The sequence below is a fragment of the Lontra canadensis genome, unplaced genomic scaffold (genome assembly GCF_010015895.1).
Source record: "Lontra canadensis isolate GAN:19392208 unplaced genomic scaffold, GSC_riverotter_1.0 scaffold153, whole genome shotgun sequence".
Taxonomy (NCBI): domain Eukaryota; kingdom Metazoa; phylum Chordata; class Mammalia; order Carnivora; family Mustelidae; genus Lontra; species Lontra canadensis.
In genome coordinates this window covers 129,538-151,981 of record NW_022631147.1, presented here as the reverse complement: position 1 = coordinate 151,981, position 22,444 = coordinate 129,538, and the positions used below count along the sequence as shown (strand labels likewise).

The window sequence follows — 22,444 nt, the reverse complement described above, 5'->3', positions numbered from 1 at the left end:
ACCTCCCTATACAGCTTATCAGGTTTGCTAACACCATGCATTGGTTTGTATGACCATAATAGGATTCTTGTAGAATACAAAAATTAACAGAATTATGTGGCTACAGTAGCAATGTTTTGGTGACATTCCCAAAAGAAAAAGCCCCTCTGCCAGGAGCAGCAATAAAACAACACTTGTCATGGCTTCCATTCCATTCTTCTTTATGGGAGGAAAAGAAGGTGATTAACTCAGTTATAGTTAAGGTAATCATGGTTTTTAGTAATTCTTATCAATCAGTTAATCAAGTTAATTATAAGGTCTATCAAAGTCTCACCATGAAAAACATCTTGTCAAGCAGTTACTTAGAAGCAAATACAAGTTTTAATCATAGTTGTTCTCTACTTTTAAAACAACCTGTGCCACTTAGTTCAAGAGAGTCCAGCTGGAGCCTAAAATATTCAATTTTTTAAATTCCAACTGTATTACCTTTCATTTTACACATCTCATACTACTACAATATGATCAATTCAACAGAAAGATGAACAAATCCTACCAGATTGATTAAACTGAACACGGTGACTAGATAAATGCACATGTTCATCACAAGCCATTATCCATAAATCTGAATTCCAAAAATCTCTGGATACCAAAAACTTCTGTAACCAATTTGGTGGCAAAGCCACACCTTAAGTGATGCAGAAAAACTTCTGTATTTGATGAAGGAACTGGAAGATGCCCCTCAATCCGGCTTGGAAAATTAGATACAGGGGCACCTGGGTGGCTCAGTGGGTTGAAGCCTCTGCCTTCCGTCAGGTCATGATCCCAGGGTCCTGGGATGGAGCCCCGCGCCGTGCCGGGCTCTCTGCTCAGCAGGGAGCCTGCTTCCCACACCCCCTCTGCCTGCTTCTCTGCCTACTTGTGATTTCTGTCAAATAAATAAATAAAGTCATTAAAAAAAGAAGAAAATTAGATACATATAGTATATGCATCATATCACCTTTCTAGAATCTGAAAATTTTTGAATTCTTGCTCAAAAAACTTAGGCCTGTATAATTGGAGAAAATCAAATATCCACATCATTGTTTGTCAAGACATTTATAATCAGGGAACAATTCTAACCTCTAGCACACCTAAAATATTTCATAAACTTTAAAAGTTTAAGTGAAAAATTGTAGGTACCCAATGTTTGATTTTCTTCCCTAAAATAAAGGCATTTATATTCAAAATAGTTGTTTCCTTTCTTAAAATACAAGAGCATTTGGGAAGCATCAAGTTTGAAAATGGTTACGCTCAGGGTCTTAAAAACATTCATATCTTTTGATACAATAATTCCATATGCAAGAAGCCTATCCACTTAAATGATCTAAAATGTACATAAATCCATTACATTATGAATTACGATATACCAGCTTTATTATTACTCATACATTTGGGAAATGTTTAAATAAAATCTTTATATATTTCATATGCCACCTACAAAAATACGTCTACAGCTAATGTCTGACATAAAAAATATTTACAATACAATACATGAAAATGGATATACATTTAACATACAGTATACTCTAGAGTTTGCAAATATTCATATAAGCAAAACAAAAAGAATCAGAGGAAATCTGTCTACTCTGTTCTTAGCAGTTGTCAAAATTTTCCAAATGGGTATATAATACTTGTTAAAAAAGGAAAAAAAAATGTTTAAAAGTTTTAAAAAGAAACAAGAGTGAAAAGCCACTATAATTTAAGCTGATCATTTCTTCCTTTTGAACCTGGTCTCAAAATCCTTCCCAACACACGAATATAATATCAAACCTATCTACTGGCCCTAAAGGCATCACAACTTTTTTTCATTATTTGTAATAATACAGATGCAAGATGTCTAATATTATGTTAGACCTGAGTGAGTATATGGGAACTACTGTGAAGAAGATAGCCAAGATTTCTCAGGACATACGAGGTATTCAACATATGGGGTAAGCATTATAAAAATGTTTGTCTTTACCAGTACACTTGAAAAAATGGCACACTGCCAGATATAATGGGCAAGATAGGACTTCAGGAAAAGACTTGAGAAAAAGAACTGCAGAGCCAGTAAAAATTGTAATTCTTTTCTCTTTGAGAGTCCATTTTTCTCCTGTTACCACGGTTCTCTGAATAAACTCCACCAAGGTTATTTTTTCTATCATAATTCTTTACACATATATACACAAATGTAGAATTACAGACTCTTAAATACTACAAAATCGTAAGTTTAAGAGATCCAAAGAGATTCAAACAGAATTCAATGGTTCCTGGACTAACTAAAAAAAGATGTAGACCATAATATACTTCAAAGTTCCAGAATTAAAATGTATTTTCTATTACAAAATCTGGTTATGTGAAACTTTACAACAGAAATATGCTACACTGCACCTTTAAAAAAAAACTTTTCACATCATTTAAAGCATTCAACATAGTATGTGGATCATAATGAGCACTCATCAGTATGAACAATAAATATATTTCCTCTATTTTTTAGAGATGTATTTATTTATTTGACAGAGAGAGAGAAAGAGTGCTTGCACAAGCAGGGGGAGCAACAGATAGAGGGAGACCCAATGAGCAGAAAGCTGGATGCGGGGCTCAATCCCAGACCCTGGGATTATGACCTGAGCCCAAGGCAGACGCTTAACCAACCTGAGCCACCCAGGCACCCCAACTTCCTCTATTTTAAGTTAAACATTCTTTCATAATTTAAAGTTTCTGAAATTGGGATTCAGTGTACATCAACATGTATATATTTTTAAAAACAAATTATTAAGGGGCGCCTGGGTGGCATAGTCGGTTGGGCATCTGACTTGGTTTCAGCTCAGGCGGTGATCTTGGGGTTATGGACTGGGTGACCCATCAGTCTCTGTGCTCAGTGCACAGTCTGCTTGAGTTTCTCTCTCCATCTCCCTCTGCCCCTCCCACCGCCCACTCCCCTCAAGATCTCTCAAATGGATAAATCTTCAAAAAAATAAAGAAATTATTAAATTGTTGGTACAGTCCAAGAAAGAAATGGAAACTTAGAAATGAGACATGGTATTATACATGGTAAATACTTACCATGGATTCTTCCGATAACCCTTCCAGCAAACCTTTCAGGGAGAAAGATTATTCCATTTCTAGATGAAGAAACTAAGACTTAAAAAGTTTCAGTAAACTGCCCATGATCACAAAACCTGACTCTTTCTTAACCACTAGAATATGCTGCATACTCATCTACTATTTTAAATCATACCAGATGCATTTACAGTTTTTTAATGAAGCACCAAAAAAGTTAATACTGATTTGTCCTAAATCACAAATTTTTTTTTCTCCCCATTCCTCACAGTCCCTGCCATCTAGCTGTCTGTTTCTACACCTCTTTCCTGAGCTCCAGACCTAAATTTCCAACTATCAAGGGAATGCACTTGGTTATTCCAGAACTGCACTGCCCAACATGGTAGTCACTAGCCACATGGAGTTAGTTGTTGAGCACTTAAAATGCGGCTAGTGAAACTGTGGAACTGAATTTCTAATTTTATATCACTGTAATTAAAAGTTAAATTTAGGGGTACCTGCCTTTGGCTCAGGTCATGATGCCAGGGTCCTGGGATAGAGCCCCCACCCCACCCCTGTCATGCTAAACCCTGAGTCAGGTTACCTGCTCAGCGGGGAATCTGCTTCTTCCCTCCTTATTTCTCCTTCCCCACCCCACCCATCCCCATGGCTTGTGCTTGCTCTCTTTCTCTCAAATTAAATTTTTGAAAAAAATAAATAAGAATAAAATAAAAGTTATACTGAAAAACTGGTAATTCAGTTACTAGAAAATTTTTAAACATGTTTGGAAAATGTCAGGTATGTAAAGCCACTTTTTCAACTGCAAATTTTACGAAATCTAAATGTAGATTAAGTATTTCTGGTTAAAAACTTAGCATGTAAATTAAGATATGCTGTAAAAGGGGCACCTGAGCAGAACAGCATGCAGCTCTTGATCGGGGTTATGAGTTCAGGCCCCGTGACCAGAATGTAGAGATTACTAAAAAAATAAATTTATTTTAAAAACAAGAACAGAGGGCACCTGGGTGGCTCAGTGGGTTAAAGCCTCTCTGCCTTCGGCTCAGGTCATGATCCCAGGGTCCTGGGATGGAGCCCCACATGGGGCTCTCTGCTAGGCAGGGAGCCTGCTTCCCTTCCTCTCTCTGCCTCTCTCTGCCTACTTGAGATCTCTCTCTCTGTCAAATAAATAAATTAAATCTTTAAAAAAAAAAAAAAGAACAGATACGCTATTAAAAAGGTATACAACTCATTTCAAAAACTCAGTATGAAAAAATAATGTGAAATCGCTCATTGTTTTTTAAATATGTTTTAACATGTTGAAAATGATATTTAGAATGTATTAAGTTAAATAAAATGTTATAAAAATTATAAGATCTAATAGTTTCTCTTTGTAACGTGAATACTACAATTTTAATACATGGCTCACGTAATATTTCTATTGGCCAATACCTTCTAGAGGTCCCTGCTGTCCTCACCACAGCAATCAGTAGTTCAGTAAATGGCATGACAATCCCTCTAGTTCAACACTCCAACCAACCATCTCTAATTACAGAAGTGTTCTAGATCTGATGATGACTGGTGCTGGTGGTGATGGTGACAACTATGTGAGACTCACAGAATCTCTTAAAATATTGTGGAATCAGAATTCTTAGGAGATTTAGGCAAATACCACCTATTATTTTGACTTCCCTCTGGGGAAAAGGTAGTAGGTACAAAAACTGCAGACCAGTGCTGTACAACAGAACTCTCTGTAACAATGAAAATGTTCTATATCTGCACTTCCCAATACAGAGTCCCATTTGGCTATTAAGCACATGAAATATGGCTAGTACAACTGAAGAACTGAATTTTATGTCTTATTTCATTTAAATTACTTTAAATTTAAGTAGCCATATATGACTAGTGGCTCCTAACTGGACAGCACTGTTCTATGTGCTCCATGTGCAAGACTGTAAGTCACCTTAGTCTCCTTCCTCCCCATCAACTGTCCTTTCCCCCATAAAAGCACATGTAAACAAACACACACACACAGATTCTGAATTACAGAGTCCTGTGTTCTCTAGAGGTTTCCATTCTGTCTGCTTCCCTATTTCCACTTCTACTATATGGATTGAGGCCACAACCTCCTAGCTGGCCTCCTCACTTAGCTTCCTCCTACCTACTCTTTATAAAATGTAAATATAAACATTTCCTTTATTCATCTCCAAAGTCTTGCCATTGCCCCAAGGTAAAATTCCAGACTCTAACATGATTTACAAAGCCCTTCATGATCCAAACCCAATCTCCAACTTCATCTTTCACCACTCCCTTCCACACCAGTTCCTGTCGTATCATTAACGCTTATCACACTCCACTAACACTGCCTGTTTGTCTGCCTTCCCAGTCTACTAGCATCCTGATGGCAGAGACAATGTTTCAAACGTTATATTGCTAAGACAGAACACAATACACATAGTATACTAACAAAGTATACTAGATTGTCCATGTATCTTTTTTGAATGAGGGAAGAAAGGGAAAAAAAGAAAAAAGGAAATAGATATGTACTACTTTTGAACAACTATGAAAATAAAAACTTAGTAGAGTAGATATTTTTGTTATACTATTCAAAAGAATTTTAACATGAATTTGTTAAGAATCAACCCACTTTTGAATTTTTCAAGAAAATCTTGATTGGTACTTTTAAAACTATACATACATACTTGCTATGTAGAAATAAATATTTATATACTTACCTACATTTGTGAATACAAACCTAAAGAATTTATATCCATTTTCCACTAACTTATTTTTTTTAAGTATAATTAACCTTCAGTGTTATATTAGTTTCAGGTGTACAACATACTGATTCAACAATTCTATACATTACTCAGTGCTCACCACCATAAACATAGTCACCATCTACCACCAAACATTATAGAATAATATTGCCTATATTCCCTACCTGTACTTTTCATCTCCCTGAGTTATTTATCTTATAACTGGAAGTTTTTACTTCTTTTTTTTTTTTAAATATTTTATTTATTGATTTGACAGAGAGAGATCACAAGTAGACAGAGAGGCAGGCAGAGAGAGAGAGAGGGAAGCAGGATCCCCGCTGAGCAGAGGGCCTGATGCGGGACTCGATCCCAGGATCTTGAGATCATGACCTGAGCCGAAGGCAGTGGCTTAACCCACTGAGCCACCCAGGCGCCCCAAGTTTTTACTTCTTAATCCCCATTATCTATTTCACCTATCCCTCCACCCACCCCCCCTCTGGAAACGAGCAGTTTGTTCTTCCCATTTAAAAGTCTGTTTTCAGTTAACTTTTGTTAGTAACAATCAGGGAAACAGAGAAAAATTGCTGCTCTATTAAAATTAAAAAATACCAAGCCTTAGCATAACCAAATTATTTCAAAATGGGTTCAGAAACTTGGCAATACTATAAAATTAACTACCAGCAGACCATTAGAAAAGTCACCTGAACAAATAGAGTGAAACGGTCAATAACTCTCCTTTCAATCATTCTTTCTACTTATTCATGGAAGAAAAACATCAAGCAAAGGTTTGGCCTATATTTAATAAAGCAGTTCAGAAAAGGAATGAAAAACTATTTGAAATACTCAAAATGATCTGCCACTAATCAAAGTGAAGTCAATACTGCCATGAAGGTAGAAAGGTCACCTATGTGGCATCTGTAGAGATGTATCCTAAAAGATTTGAAGGGATATACTCAAAAAGAGGTTAAAACATAGCTACTTCTTCTTTCATATGAATTTTTTAGTCTCTTAGATCTCTAATAACTTACTGACCACTTTTAAGTTCAAATCAGTCTCTTCCTTGAAAAGGTCAGCAACAGTAAATTCTACACGTACAAGGGCAAAATTATACTCAAGGGAGAAAAAAGGCAAACCGTCCAAGAAAATAAAGTCTGTGTCAATAGTTTTTTTCCTAAAGTGAAAGCTTACAAAGGCAATGTTAAGAAACTCTTTACTCAGTAGAAATTCCATTTCAAAAATCCATATAATAAGCCACAGTAACAGGTTAAAAAAAAAAAAAAAAAGAATCTGGCTCAATAGATATGAAAATGCATCAGGCAGATTTTTAGTATTTACTTACGATTAAAAACCTTGTATTAGGAATAGAAGGAAATGTCTTCATCTAATAAAGGACGTGTGCAAAAGCAAGTAACAAATATCTGCAGAGAAAGAGCTCTGCTGTTCCATGTTTTATGGCAACTTGTACCATACTTAAGTCTGGGCAGAATGCCTCTTAATCCCCCCAGAACAGGAAAGGATGGGAGGCCCATAAGGAGCTACTAGTAGACCATCTCCCATCGCTTTTCTATCTCTCCGGGAGGATGACATGAGACAGTTTCTCATCACGTGACTTTCAGCCTGCCCATCTCAGAATAGAGCTATAGACCACAAAATTGCTTTGTGGCAAATTTGAATGGGCTCTTCCATCAATAGGGTACCCCACTGTATTCACTGGCAAGGTTTTTGTTCTGGTATTGACTTTTGTGATGTGTCAAACAAGGGTCACAGGGAACTGGCACCTTTGGCTTATTCACCTTTCCACTGCCCATGTAAGATAAACTGCTTAAGTCTAAAGGGTTCAGGGGCGCCTGGGTGGCTCAGTGGTTAAAGCCTCTGCCTTCGGCTCAGGTCATGATCTCAGGGTCCTGGGATCGAGTCCCGTATCGGGCTCTCTGCTCAGCAGGTAGCCTGCCTCCTCCTCCTGTCTCTCTCTGCCTGCCTCTCTGCCTACTTGTGATCTGTCTGTCAAATTTAAAAAAAAAAAAAAAAAAAAAAAAAAAAATGAAGTCTAAAGGGTTCACTGTATCCATATCAGTTAAATCAGTCAGGCCTTGTCTTATGTGTACACCCTTGACAACATCATACTTAATAGTGAAAAGTTAAACCCCTTTGAAACAGGAAAATAACAAGGATCTCTCCTATTGCCACTCCACTCAACAACACACCACAGATCCTCGCCAAAGTAAGACAAGAAAAAGTATAAAAACAGCAAGGAAAGACACAAAACAGTCATTATTCACAAATGACATGATTACATAAGAAGGAAATCCAAGAGAGCCTACAGATAAAGTTTTTAGAATTCATATGATTTGGTCAAAACGTGGCAAAATAGAGCCAATACTCAAATTCAACTTTATTCCATATGTCAACAACAAATAAAAAGTAAAACGTATTTTAAAATTCCATTTAGGGACACATGGGTGACTCAATTTGTTAAGCATCTGCCTTCAGCTCAGGTCATGATCCCAGGGTCCTGGGATTAAGCCCCACATTGGGCTTCTTGCTCTACAGGGGGCCTGCTTCTCCCTCTCCCTCTGCCTGCCACTCCCCCTACCTGTGTGCTATCAAATAAATAAATAAAATCTTTTTTTAAAAATCCCACTTATACGGGTGCCTGGGTGGCTCAGTTGGTTAAGCAACTGCCTTTGGCTCAGGTCATGATCCTGAGGTCCTGGAACTGAAACTTGAGTGGGGCTCCCTGCTCAGTTGGGAGTCTGCTTGTCCCTCTCTCTCTGCCCCTCCTCTTGCTCATGTGTGAACACATGCTCTCTCTCTCTCAAATAAATAAAACTTTTAAAAAAATAAATAAAATCCCATTTATAATACCATCAGAAACCTAAGATTAATCTACAAAAGATGTGTAAGAATAATGCACAGCAAACTATAAAACATTACCGAGATGTGAAAAACAAATAAATAAAAATACCATATTCAGTGATTCAAAGACTCCACACTATGAGGAAGTAATTCTACCCAAATTAATCTATAAATGCAATGTAATTTCAATCAGGATACCAACATTTCTTTTCCTTTCTCTCTTTTTCACCAACACTTAATTTTAACTTGACAAACTTACTCTAAAATTTATATGGAAATACAATAGACCAAGAATAACCAAAACATTTTTTTTGAAGATTTTATTTATTTGACAGAGAGAGTCACAATGAGAGAGGGAACACAAGCAGGGGGACGGGGAGAGGGAGAAGCAGGCTTCCTGCTAAGCAGGCAGCCCAATGCAGGGCTCGATCCCAGGACCCCAAAATCATGACTTGAGCTGAAGGAAGCCGCTTAATGACTAAGCCACCCAGGCACCCCAACCAAAACTTTTTAAAGAACAGCTTCATTAAGTCAAAACTTACATACCATAACACTCATCCATTTTAAGTATCTAGTTTGAGGAGTTTAGTAAATTCATGCAGTTGTGCAACCATCACCACATTCCAGTTCCAGTTTTACATTTTCATCACCTCAGTAAGTTCCCTTATGCACACTTGTAGCCAAATCTTCATTCGCACACCTAGCCTAAGCAATACAGGCTTTTCTAGAAATTGAATGTAAGTAAAATTATAAACTGGCAGTCTTTTCACTCAGCAACACTTTTGAGGTTTATTTTGTTAAATTAGTAGTTTGTTCCTTTTTACTGCTCAGTAGTATTCCATTATATGAATACACTATATTTTATCAACTTACCAGATGACGGACATGTGTTTTTACTTACAAGAATAAGGCTGTTACGAATATGTGTAGACAAGTGTTTGTGGGGATATATGTTTTCATTTCCCTTGGACAGATACTTAAGAGTTGAATGATACACAGTGTGTTGAAGATACACAGTGTGTATCTGTAAATGTGTGTTCAACTTAAGAACCTACCAAACTATTTTCCAAAACGCCTGTGACATTTAACATTCCCATCAACAATACACAAAAATCCCAATTTCTCTACATCCCTGATACATTTGGTACTTCAATTTTTTTATTTTAGCTATTCTAGTGGCTAAAGTAACACATTCTAGTAGCAGTAGTTACACATTGTAATTTTAATTTGCATTTCCCTAATGGCTAATGATAATCAGTATCTTTTTCAAGTGCTTACCATCAGCCGATTTTCATTGATGAAGTTGTCTATTCAAATCTTTTGCCCATTTTGGGGAAAGTTATTTGTCTTATTACTTAGTTACAAGATCTTTAGATATTCTGGATGCAAGTCCTTTATCAGATAAAGTATTTGCAAATATTTTCTCCCACTTCATCGTTTGTTTTGTTTTCTTAATGGGTTCTTTTGAAAAGCAAAATTTTTAAATTTTGATAAAGGCCAATTTATCAATTGGCCAGTCAATATTTTTCTGAGTCATGCTTTTGGTGTTATATCTGAGAAATCCCCCCCAATCCAAGGTCTCAAAGATCTTCTCCTACGAGGTAAGGTTTGAGTTTCATTTTTTTGGCATGCTGATATTCAATTGTTGTAGTACTTTCCGTTAAAAACAATATCCTTTCTTCCACTGAATTACCTTGGTAACTTTATTGAAAATTTATTAATCATAAATATGTGGATTCATTTCTGGACTCTATTCTGTTCCACTGTCGCATATGGCTATCCCTATGCTGATACCACACTGTCTTGATTACTGACCATGACAGTCACTAACAGACATTCAATGTGAAGACATTCTTCGGGTAACTCGCTGGCTCAGTCAGTAGAGCATGCAACTCCTGATCTCAGGGTCATGAGTTCAAGACCCTCATTTGGCCTAGAGCTTACTTGGGGGAAAAAAAAAGAAGAATTCTTGAAAAATAGAACAAGGTGGGAGCACTTACTCTACCAGGTATTAAGACTTACTATAAAGCTACAGTAATTAAAACAGTCTGGCACTGGACCAAGATAAAAACCAGTGGAACAGAATGGAGGGCCTTAATTTATTATGGAGCAGTTTTTTGCTTTCGTTTGTTTTAATTTTATTTATTTATTTGAGAGAGAGCACAAGAGAGAACAAGAGTACACAAGTTGGCGGGAGAGGTGGAGGGGGCAGGAGGAAGGGAAGAATCCCAAGCAGACTCCACACTGAGCACAGAGCTGGATCCCAGAACCCTGAGACCATGACCTAAGCCGAAACCAACAGTCCAACAGTTGGATGCTTAACTGACTGAGCAACCCAGGCACCCCTACAAACCAATTTGAAAAGGAAACAATTGTCAACAAATGGTGCTGAGAAAATCAGCTAACCATACAGGAGAAAAATAAACCACAACTCCTACCCCATAGCATTACACCAAAAAAATCAATTACAGGCAGACCATAGTGCTATATAACAATGACACTTCCAGAAAACAGTGAATGAGAATAACTTCATGACCTTAGGGTAGGGAATGATTCTGAATGCAGATATAAAAAGCACCAACCATAAAGAAAAATGTTAACTGGACTACATTAAAATTAAGAATCTTGTTCTTCAAGGGATGCCTCAGTGGCTCAGTCAATTAAGTGTCTACCTTAGGCTTGGGTCATGATCCGGAGATCCTGGGACTGAGCCCCATGTCAGGCTCCCTGCTTGGTGGGAAGCCTGCTTCTCCCTCTCTCTCTGCCCCACCCCCCAGCTTGTGCTCTCTCTCTCTCGCTCACTCTCTCAAATAAATAATAAAATATTTTTTTTTAAATATTGTTCTTCAAAAGACACCACTGAGAGATAATACCAAGCAACAGATTAGCGTGGAGTATTTGCAACACAAATAACCAACAAAGGGGTCCTACCCAAAATATATAACTCCTATAAATTAATTAGAACAAAAAAGACATGGGGCGCCTGGGTGGCTCAGTGGGTTAAAGCCTCTGCCTTCGGCTCAAGTCATGATATCAGGGTCCTGGGATCGAGCCCCACATCGGGCTCTCTGCTCAGCAAGGAGCCTGCATCCCCCTCTCTCTCTGCCTGCCTCTCTGCCTACTTGTGATCTCTGTCTGTCAAATAAATAAATAAAATCTTTTAAAAAAGAAAAAACAAAAGAACAAAAAAAGAAAAAAAAATTTAAAAACAGAAAATTGAGCAAAACAGGAAATTGAGCAAAATATTTTAATAAGCACTTTATAAAATGGCTTCAAATGACCAAAAGACAAATTTATTCAACTTCACTAGTTATCAGTAAAATGCAAATTAAACCATGCGATATCACCATAAATCTACCAGAAGAGCTGCTATCAGTAACACTGACAATACCAAATACTGGCAAAGATATAGAACAAAAGGAACCCTCAAATATTGCTTTGGGGCAGTTAAGTTTGTAGACTACAAAGGAATATTGTTTCGCAATTATCTACTAAAATTCCACTTAGACATACTCTATGACCCAGAACTTTCACTCCAGGCTCTTACAGTCATCAGAAATATATGCACCGTAAGACCTGTACAAGAATGGCCACAGTGGCATAATTCATAATGACCCCAAATTGGAAACAACCTAAATATCCATCATTGATATATGGATAAATTGTGGTGTATTTATACAATGGAAGACTATTTAGCAATGAAAATGAACAAACTATAGCTAAAAACAACAAACCTAAATCTCACAAAATGCTGAGTCAAAGCAACCAAGCATAAAATAAATACAATATGATCCCATAAATATAAAATGGAAAAACAAACAAAACTAAATATAGGTTTATGTAAGAAAGAAAAGCAAAAAATTATTCCCATAAAAGTCAAGACAACAGTTATCTTTATGTAACTGGGAAGAGGCAAACAAAGTCTGTGGAATGATGGCAAGGTGCTAGTGTTTGACCTAGATGACGGTTACACAAGTGTTTGTTTCATAAGTTAAGCTATACATTTGTTTTATACATTTTCCTGTATGTGTGTTACATTTAAGAAGGACTTCAAGGAGAAATTAATCCCTTCACAATAAACTATACTACTACAATAAAATTATGTTTAAGGTCCAAACTTATTTCTTGAAATACTTTCACAATTTCAGAGATGTTTAACTGAGGTTCAGACAATTTTTTCCAGTTACCTAATTTCCATACAAAGGTCTTTTAAACAAAAAAGTAAAACAATAAAATAAGGGAAAATGTAAATAATACACATAAAGGACTATCTGATGAAAACCATTGTCTATATTCATCGCAAAGCCCACCATAATAAAGAAAACTAAAAGGAATACCAAGTTTACTTTCCTTCTTGGTCAACCACTAAAAATGAGAGTTCATATGGACTTTGGGTGATAATGATGTGTTGATCAAGGCTCAACTGTAATAAATATATCACTCTGGTGGGAGATGATAATGGAGAAAGCTCTGCATGTGTGGGGTGGGAGTAGGGAATCTATGGGAAATCTCTGTACCTTCCACTCAGTTTTGCTGTGCACCTAAAACTGCCCTTAAAAATATTTTTTTTAATGAATTCAAGAGTTGCTACATTTCAAAGCACAGTCCGATCATGTGTCTCCTAATCAAAAATCTTCACTAGTTACCAACACAGTAACTCAAAATGGGAAGGAAACTTAAAAATCACCTAGCAAACATTCATTCAATGCTTGGAATCTGAATGGGGATGCACTACCTCATTAAAAACATTTACACCATCACTGAACACCAATGACTTTTATAAAATCAATAGGAACAATAAAATGGAAGGTACAAGAATAAGAGAAATCAAGAATACCAGCTTTGGATGTGCTGAGTTTAAGCGGCACCCAAATGGAAATACTGAGTAACAATGGTCCTTACAGTCAGCAAAGAGGTAAAAGCTGAAGTCAGAAAAATGAATACTCAGCATGTAGTTGAAAAATGAGATAGGAGATGAGATCACTCATAGAAATTCACACATTTAATGAATGGCTAGAGAAGGATTCAACAAAGGTGACAGAAAAGAAAGCCAAAAACCAGGAAGAAATACAGAAGCATGATCTAAAGAGAGTGAAAGAAATAAGCATTACGAAGAAGGAGAAATCAGCTGGATCAAATGCTGCTGGGGTAGGCAATCTTGACAATGGCTCTGAATTATCTCTGCCTCTTAGTATTCACACTTTTGTGGAACCCCTCCTTGCATGTGTTGGACCTTAGAGAGTCCATTCTAAAGAACAGAATAGAGCAAGTGAGAGACTGGCACTACCAAGAATAGGTTACAAAAAACTGGCTACTACCTCTGCTCGTCCTCCACAGAGTTCTCAATCTAGAAGCAAGGTGCCATGTTGCAGAGACCCAAATGGCAAGATTGATTTCTTCAGTAAACAACCAACAAGGACCTCAGGCCTGCCAACAGCCACATGCTTGGGCTTGGAAACAGACCCTCCCCCAGTGGAGCTCTGGGATGACTGCAATCCTAGTCAACATTTGATTGCAGCCTTATGAGTGACCCTGAATCAGACATACCACACCCAAATGCCTGACCCACAGATACTGTGAAACAACAAATGTTTGTTGTTTTAAGTTAAGTTGGGAGGGTAATTTGTTGCATAGCAATAGAAAACTAGTACAGCTAAAAGGTTAAATAAGAGGACAGAAAAATAGCTATTGGCTTTAAACACATTAGCAACCCAGCAAGAAAGTTTTAATGAAATTGTGAAGACAGAAACAATAGGTTAAGAAGAGAATCACAGACAAAGAAATGGAGACAATATAACAAATGTAGGTAAGTCTTCTAAAAAAATGTGGCTATAAAGCGGACAGCAACTTAGAGAAAGTATGAAGATGGGAGAAGAGTTTTTTGTTAAGATGAGACAGATACTTTAAAGCTTAAATGATGGGGTGCCTGGCTGGCTCAGTTTGAAGAACATGCAAGTCTTAATCTCTAGGTCATGAGTTCAAGCCCCATGTTGGGTGCAGAGATTACATACACACATATGTTTTAAAAATAAAGTTCTGGGGCGCCTGGGTGGCTCAGTGGGTTAAAGCCTCTGCCTTCAGCTCAGGTCATGATCCCAGGGACCTGGGATCGAGCCCCGCATCAGGCTCTCTGCTCAGCGGGGAGCCTGCTTCCTCCTCTCTCTCTGCCTACTTGTGATCTCTGTCTGCCAAATAAATAAATAAAATCTTTAAAAATAAATAAATAAAGTTTAAGTGATGAGGAGTGCCTGGCTGGCTCAATCAGTAGTAGAGCCTACAATAAATAAATAAATAAATAAATAAATAAATAAATAAATAAGTTGATTTAACTGATAAGAAGCCAGGAGGGTGGAAAAATACTTTCAAGGAACTGTATTCCATTATGAAGCAGCTCTTCTGAAAGTTTTTACTGCCTCTCTGCCTTAACTGAAAACTGATTTTCCCAGGACCCTCTTCCCAAGCAGCCCTTTAAAGTGGAGGCTATTAAGTCTCTCACATTCCGCATTCAATGTTGGGAAATGAGACTGGTACCCTTCTTTCTTCCCATGCCACCTCCAGACCATGTAAAATCCTGAACTCCCATGTAAAATCTTTGTTTCTCTGATTCTCATGCTTTTCAACAACACAGTCTTCCACCTCTGCCTTTTCACTATCAGCTAATGACCACCTGGACATCCTCCACATTCAGTGGGTAGATGCTGGCAACTAGTTCACACTGCCACTGTCTTTAACACCACCGCTCCTGGGTTATCTCAATACACACAGGGATGAGTCATCTAATACCGGTTCCTCAAACCCATCATTCTCAGTAAGCAACTCTATTCTCTGGGTATATCCATTCACAGCCAGTTGGGAATTCACTTAATTGTCTTATCATCCATTCATTCATCAAATATTTAGCAAGTATCTACTATTTGCTCAGTAGAGAACATATGACAGTCCTTGTTCTCATAAAATAGCTCATATTTTCCACAAAGACAGCATGAAAAGATTGAGGTAAAGTCTAGATAAATTACAACTACTCCATTTCCTTATCAGCTTACGAACCATGTCAACTCTAGGAAATGGAAATTATTATCTGAAGTGACCTCATGAATCCACGCTATATTCCAGTGATCACTGTATCCTTTAACAAGGCTTCTAAAACTACCTTTTCTTTTTCTTTAACATTCGTTTATTTGAGAGAGAGCACAGAGGAGTGGAGGGATCTCAAGCAGACTCTGAGCTGAGTTCAGAGCCCAACATAGGGCTCCATCCCATGACCCCAAGATCATGACCTGAGCTGAAATCATGAGTCGATACTTAACCAACTGAGCCCCTAGACACCCTCTGAAACTACTTTTTAAATAATGTATGTTAAAACACTCCCAGAGTTTAGTATCATAGTCATCAATCTATAAACATATTGCCATGCTGCCCAATACACTGATCACTAGTTACAGTGGCTATTTAAATTAACCTTAACAAAATTAACAATTTTAATTATTTCTCAACACTTATACTAGCCACATCTGGAAGTGTTCAGTAAGCACATGGGACCAGTAGCTTCTGTACTGAATGGGATATAAAACATTTCTATCACCATAGAAAGTTCTGTTGGACAGTGCCAGCCTAAAGTTTTTAGTATTCATTTCATTCCTCTCAGAAAAAGTGTTAAAAAGACAGGTATCAGGGCACCTGGGTGGCTCAGTCGTTATGCGTCTACCTTCGGCTCAGGTCATGATCCCGGGATCCTGGGATCGAGTCCCTCATCGGGCTCCCTGCTAGGCGGGGAGCCTGCTTCTCCCACTCCTACTCTCCCTGCTTGTGTTCCCTCTCTCTCTCTCTCTCTCTCTCTGTCAAATAAATAAATAAAATCTTAAAAAAAAAAAAAAAAAAAAAAAGATAGGTATCATTTTCCAGTCTCCTGAGAACTCCCTGGGGCTCCACAATATCCTAAAGGAATTCCACAAATCAGGCATCATTACCACCATCACCACACCCTATCATCAGGTGATAATCAACCATGAGGGTGTTGATTTTTACAGAGTACTTAGTATATTCCAAGCACTTTATTAAAAGCATTATGAGTATTATTGGGGTGTCTGGGTGGCTCAGTGGGTGAGAGCCTCTGTCTTCAGCTCAGGTCATGATCCCAGGGTCCTGGGATCGAGCCCTGCATCGGGCTCTCTGCTCAGTGGGGAGCCTGCTTCCCCCTTTCTCTCTGCCTGCCTCTCTGCCTACTTGTGATCTCTGTCTGTCAAATAAATAAATAAATAAAATCTTTTAAGAAAAAAAAGCTTTATGAGTATTATTTCATTTATTCTGCACAACAATCACATGAAGTAAGACTATTTTTCCCATTTTATGGATGAGAAAATTAACTGAGTTTTAAACAGTAAAGTAATTCACCCAAAGTTATACAGCTACAAAGTGACAGCAATCCACAGGGTTTAAGCAAATTAACAATGTAATGATTTTGCCTTTTTCTTTATGATTTTACTTATTTATTTAACAGAGAGACAGGGAGAGAGGGAACACCAGCAGGGGGAGTAGGAGAGGGAGAAGCAGGCTGAGCAAGGAGGGGGACATCAGGCTTGATCCCAGGACCCTGGGATCATGACCTGACCCAAAGGCAGACGCTTAAGGTTTGAGGCACCCAAGTGCTCCATGATTTTGCTTTTTAAGACAACACGCTACTGGGGCGCCTGGGTGGCTCAGTCGTTGAGCGTCTGCCTTCGGCTCAGGTCCTGATGCCAGCGTCCTGGGATCGAGCCCCGCATAGCACTGGGCTTCCTGCCCAGTGGGAAGCCTGCTTCTGCGTCTCCCACTCTTCCTGTTTGTATTCTCTCTCTTGCTGTCTGTCAAATAAATAAATAAAATCTTAAAAAAAAATAAAAAGACAATACACTATTTAACATAAGGAAGGGAGGATACCAACACCTCACACTAGCACTCAACACTCCAGCAGACCAAACTATTTTCAAATCACTCAATTCGCCCTATAGCTTTCTCGTCTTCGGTCTTTACAAACCCTGTTCCCTCTACTTGCACCCTGTTCATTTAGCCTAATCCTACTTATCCTTAAGATCTCATCTCAGATTTTCCAACAATGCTGTTTAGGAATTCATCCTATGAGCTGATATAGAACCCAACTGAAGCACAGGAGCCCACAGACCCCTATTAATTACTCCTCTTCTCTCACCAGAATAAAACGCCTTAAGAATAAGGGACACTGTGCATTATTCATCATGGATTCCATCTTGCCTAGCCCAGCACTTAGAACACAAAAGGTACTCAATAAATATGTGATAAATGAAGGAATAATGAAAAGAAGACACGTAAGCAAGTCATTTCACAAGCATGTATTCAACCAAATAAAATGCTATCTAAGTTGACTTTAACACAAACCTATGATCCAATTCAGTCAGAGAATATTAAAAGTACACACTAAATGGCAGTTAAGCTCCTTCTCCTTAACTGCCATTTAGTTGGTAAGCAAGTATGTCACAAACATTTTTTCCCACATAATATACAAAAGAATATTTAAACTAAAGGTCAGAAAAATAACAGCTTCTCTTGAGGGTGAAGAAAATGTTCTAAAATTGATTATGGTGATAGTTACACCAAAAAAAAAATTAATTATACACTTTAAATGAGTGAATTGTCTGGTGTATGAATTATCTCTCAATAAAGCTGTTATAAAATAAAAACAAAAGGCCTTCAGGAACTAGACTTAAATAATGAAAACAAATACTAAGCCTGCCAAAAAAAAAAAAAAAAAAAGGAAAGATAAAATATATTTATGCAATTTTAAAATAGCTAAACCTTATTATTGCACAAAATTTCACTGGTTAGGAAAAACAAGAACTTGGAAACAGTGACTGCACTGCCTTCAGGAACAATGTGATGGGGCAGGAAACTTACTTTTCCCGAAGAACTCTTGTATAGTTTCTGATTTGGTATGTGCATTACCTATTTTTTAAATGAGTGTAATAGTTATTAGTATATTAAAAAAAAAACAAAATTAATAACAAAAATGCCTCATCTGTCTTTAATATAAGTATACTTATATAAGTATACTTATACTGCCTATTTTATTCTGAAAAGAATAAAAACTTTAATGTATGTTTTTAAAAAAAATCAACCCAGGGAAGTAAAAAGCTGACAAAGTCTTACATCTATTTCATCTCACACTAAAAAGCATACTTCTGTTATTAGACATTATAACCATGAAAAATTATTCCTTACCCAACACTCTGACACATCTTCAAACAATGACACACTTGATCATTGCCTTCTCCTTAAAAACTTCCTCTCCATCACTACTAGTACCTCACATTCTCCTGCTTTTCCTAACCCAATGACCTTTTATTAATTTCCTTTGCCAGTTTTCTCCTCATCTCCCCAAAGGTATCTGGAAGGTAGTTCCATGAAGGCAGGGATTTTTGTCAATTTTATTCACTACTGTATCCCCAATGGCTAAAAAAGTACCCAGAACAATACTCAATAAATAACCATTGAATGAATCAGTGCCCCCAAGGTTCAGACACTGAAGAGCTATAGAAATAAATTATATTCTATATAACCTGTATGCTGTTTACTTCATTACATTTGTCTGAAAATTGATAAAGAATGTACTTATTATTTTATTATATATATATAAATATGCTATTTATATATATATACTATTATATATAAATACTTAATTCCCTGGTCTTCCATTGAAGTTTTGATATGATATGTGTAAAACACACATTTAACAATCTGCTACTACTTCTAAAAGCATAAACCTAGAACAGAAGAGCAGTTGTTGCTGTAAGAACCTTCACTTTTATCTTGCTTCCAGTACTAACGTTGAATTAACAAACTGACATACTTACCTGACTTTAGTAATGGCGGGGAGGGGAGAGCTCAGTAAATTCAACAAGAACATCACAACAAAGACTAGCAAGCGACCTTTCTTGAAAAATAAAATGTAGTATTTATTTTTTAGGCACAAGAAATTCTAAAGAGAAACAGGCCACGTCTACCTGATACTTTCCCCCAAATCCCATGATTCATTCCCACAAAGCAGCACATCCCACTGTCAGCCATACAAACGTAATTTTAGCAATATACACACAAAGTTTCACCCAGTATCTTAGTTCACATTTGTCCTCATTCACACCCAGTTAAAGTATAATTTAAAAGCCAAAACTAGATATGTGAATTTTCATTTTTCCTTCTAAGTAATCCAAATCAAAAGTATTCATTTACCAACTTCTAATTTGATTTGTTTGAATACATTTAATTGAATCTTTTAGAATTACATATTGGACACTCTCACTTAATAGCTATTGTATCATCTGTTGCCTGTAAGTCTGAAGCCAAAGTATTTCTAGAAGATCATAGTTTGCTCATTAATTAAGCATGTTAAAAAAGGCAATGATCCGCAACTACTGACACTCACATCTGTATATTTCTCTCTTGGGTTACAGGAAAGCACTTCTCTGGCTCTGTTCCCAAATAAATTGAGTAAGCCTTGGGAAAGTCACCGCTTAAATTCCATTTCATGATGGTTTCTCTTCCTCCACAAATAAATTATTGAGAGTCATGCCTACTTCCATCCATTACATAATACATGTCCATCACAGGATCTGTTTTCTGAGCAAGAAACAGCTTAAATGACACTAATTGATAGGTAAGGTCAGTGAATACTGTAATCTAATAGGGAGCAGGAATCGAGAAAAGATTCTGATTTAATGAATAAAGTTGTGAAACATTGATGTGAAGAACACTGAACACTGTTTACTCTTAGTAACATGTATCTACCTATCAACTGAGATACATGTCCCCAAAATGTTATTAAAGAGCATTTTAAAAGCACTAGACTCCAAGAACATTTCTCAGAAATTGAGGGACCTCCTGAAAAACAGGATTATTCCACTTCATTTTTAAACTGTCTAATAACATCTGCAACTGAGAAATAAAAATAATCCCCAATAATTGTGTTGAACACAAAATGTTTAAATGTCAAGGTCTGTTGAAAAACGGCTGTAAAAGACAGCTGTGCTTTAAAAACATGTAAGTATTTTTCATATAATTAGCTCCAACAGAACTATTCAAATCATCCATCCAAAGCAGTCAACCACAACCACCTGCAACTATTACTCAAAAACCTATCTTCCAAAGCAACCACCTGATTTTCAGGCCTTCTCTTAAGGGGACAGGATAAAGCTTATAAGTGAGGTGATATAAAGAGATCTTTCAGGCACAGAAAAAAGACTGGACGGTAACACCTTTAAAGAACTAGGTGTAATAGGACCTATTCCCTTTTGCTGCTGCCAGAATGAAGTTGTCTTAATCCAAGATCTCACTCTTCTTGAAGGGTGTAAAACTTTAAACCCAACCACCCTCACAATGTACCCACCTGCGCCAAAAGCAGAGGGATTCTCTTCCCTCCCAACTCATCTCACCAGGAGGGAAAATAATAATAACCAAACCCTAAAGTAGAAATGTGAGACCTAGTGCCATAGCTTCTCCAACTGTCTCAAAGGCAACATCCACAGCTCATCTTCCTTTTGAAATACAACCTTTCATCTCCTAGCTTACCATTTCACAAAAGGAAAAAAATCCTCACCTCTTTCCACATTTTACATCAGTCGCCTAAACACATAGGTCTACCCTGACCGCACCCCAACCTCCTCATGGCTCCCCACTTTCTCCATCTAGCCACTACCTCGCCCGCAACATCACGCTTCATACCCTCCGCAGCTCTCCAAACGCCCAGAACCCCTACCTCCCATCTCCCACCTCGGGCTCCCCACATCTATCGCCTCAGCTCCCGCCCAATCCTGGAGCTCGGTGGGGTGGAGCCCGCGGGGGGCTGGGGTGGAGTGGGGTGGGGTGGGGTGGGGTCCGCCCCTCCCCGGACTTTCCCATCCCCCCCGGTAGGGAGAGGAGGGGGAGGGGGTCCTGAAGCCTCACCTACAGCTCCGCCCCTCCCCGGGGGCGCGCTGCCCAGCCCTAGCCAGGGCCGTGAGGAAGAAGCAAGCTAAGAAAAGGCAAAAAAAAAAAAAAAAAGCCTCAGCGCCAGCGGCAGGCGGGAAGCTCTCCGTCCCGCCCGACTTCCGAGCTGCCGCCACGGCGGCCGTCTCACCCTCCTCAGGGCTGCCGCTGTTGCTGCTGCTGCCGCCCGGACGCCGCCACCGCCGCCACCGCCGCCGCCACTACCGCCGCTGCCGCCGCCGCCGCCGCCGCCACAGCCACAGTACGGCCCCAGCGCCCGCCGACGTCACTGCGCCCCGCCCCCTGCGCGAGACACCTAGCCCCGCCCCGGGCCGAGACACCGCGAGCTCCGCCTCCTCCCGACCCGGCCACCTAGCCTTCCCGCAACCTCCAGAGAGTGCGACTTGGCAGCCTACAGTCCTCCGGCGCCTTCCAGAGGAAGGCGGGTTAGAGGCTGGGAGTGGGGTGACTCAAGGTTCCGGCGGGCATTGCGCGCCCAAGCAGAGCAACGGGCGCGGGGCGTCCACACCCCCCCCCGCGCGGCCCCTGCGGCCACGGGAAGGGAGAGCCGGAGACCGCTCCGGGAAGAAGCGGTAGGTGGGAGCGAGGCAAGCCGGCGTTTGTCTCCTTCTGCTTGCCGTAGGAAGTGGACCGGCCAGGCCCGAAGAGTGGAATCGTCGCTTTCCCAAACCTTAGAGTCGCCCCACCCCCTCCTTGGCGGGGCCCGTTACACAGGCCCCAGGATCGCCACTGCTGTAGGGGAGTAGGTCTAGCCGTGTACACTCCGGGCTGCGCTCCCGAGGCCGCGATGGAAACCCTTTGTC

The 22,444-nt window shown here is 38.9% G+C and overlaps 1 protein-coding gene across 11 annotated transcripts in view; it reads right to left on the bottom strand.

The window, feature by feature from the left end:
• ERC1 (ELKS/RAB6-interacting/CAST family member 1) overlaps positions 1-21,815 on the bottom strand; it is a 563,354-nt gene extending 541,539 nt beyond the window's left edge. For 7 of the 11 annotated variants that reach the window (XM_032844410.1, XM_032844412.1, XM_032844416.1 and 4 more), the window contains exon 1: positions 21,600-21,814. The gene's annotated coding sequence lies outside the window, so the exon portion shown is untranslated. Of the gene's footprint in view, positions 1-21,599 lie in introns of all 11 variants that reach the window. The other 4 variants (XM_032844411.1, XM_032844414.1, XM_032844417.1 and 1 more) reach the window with 2 other exon arrangements.
• Between the last annotated feature and the right edge of the window lie 629 nt (positions 21,816-22,444).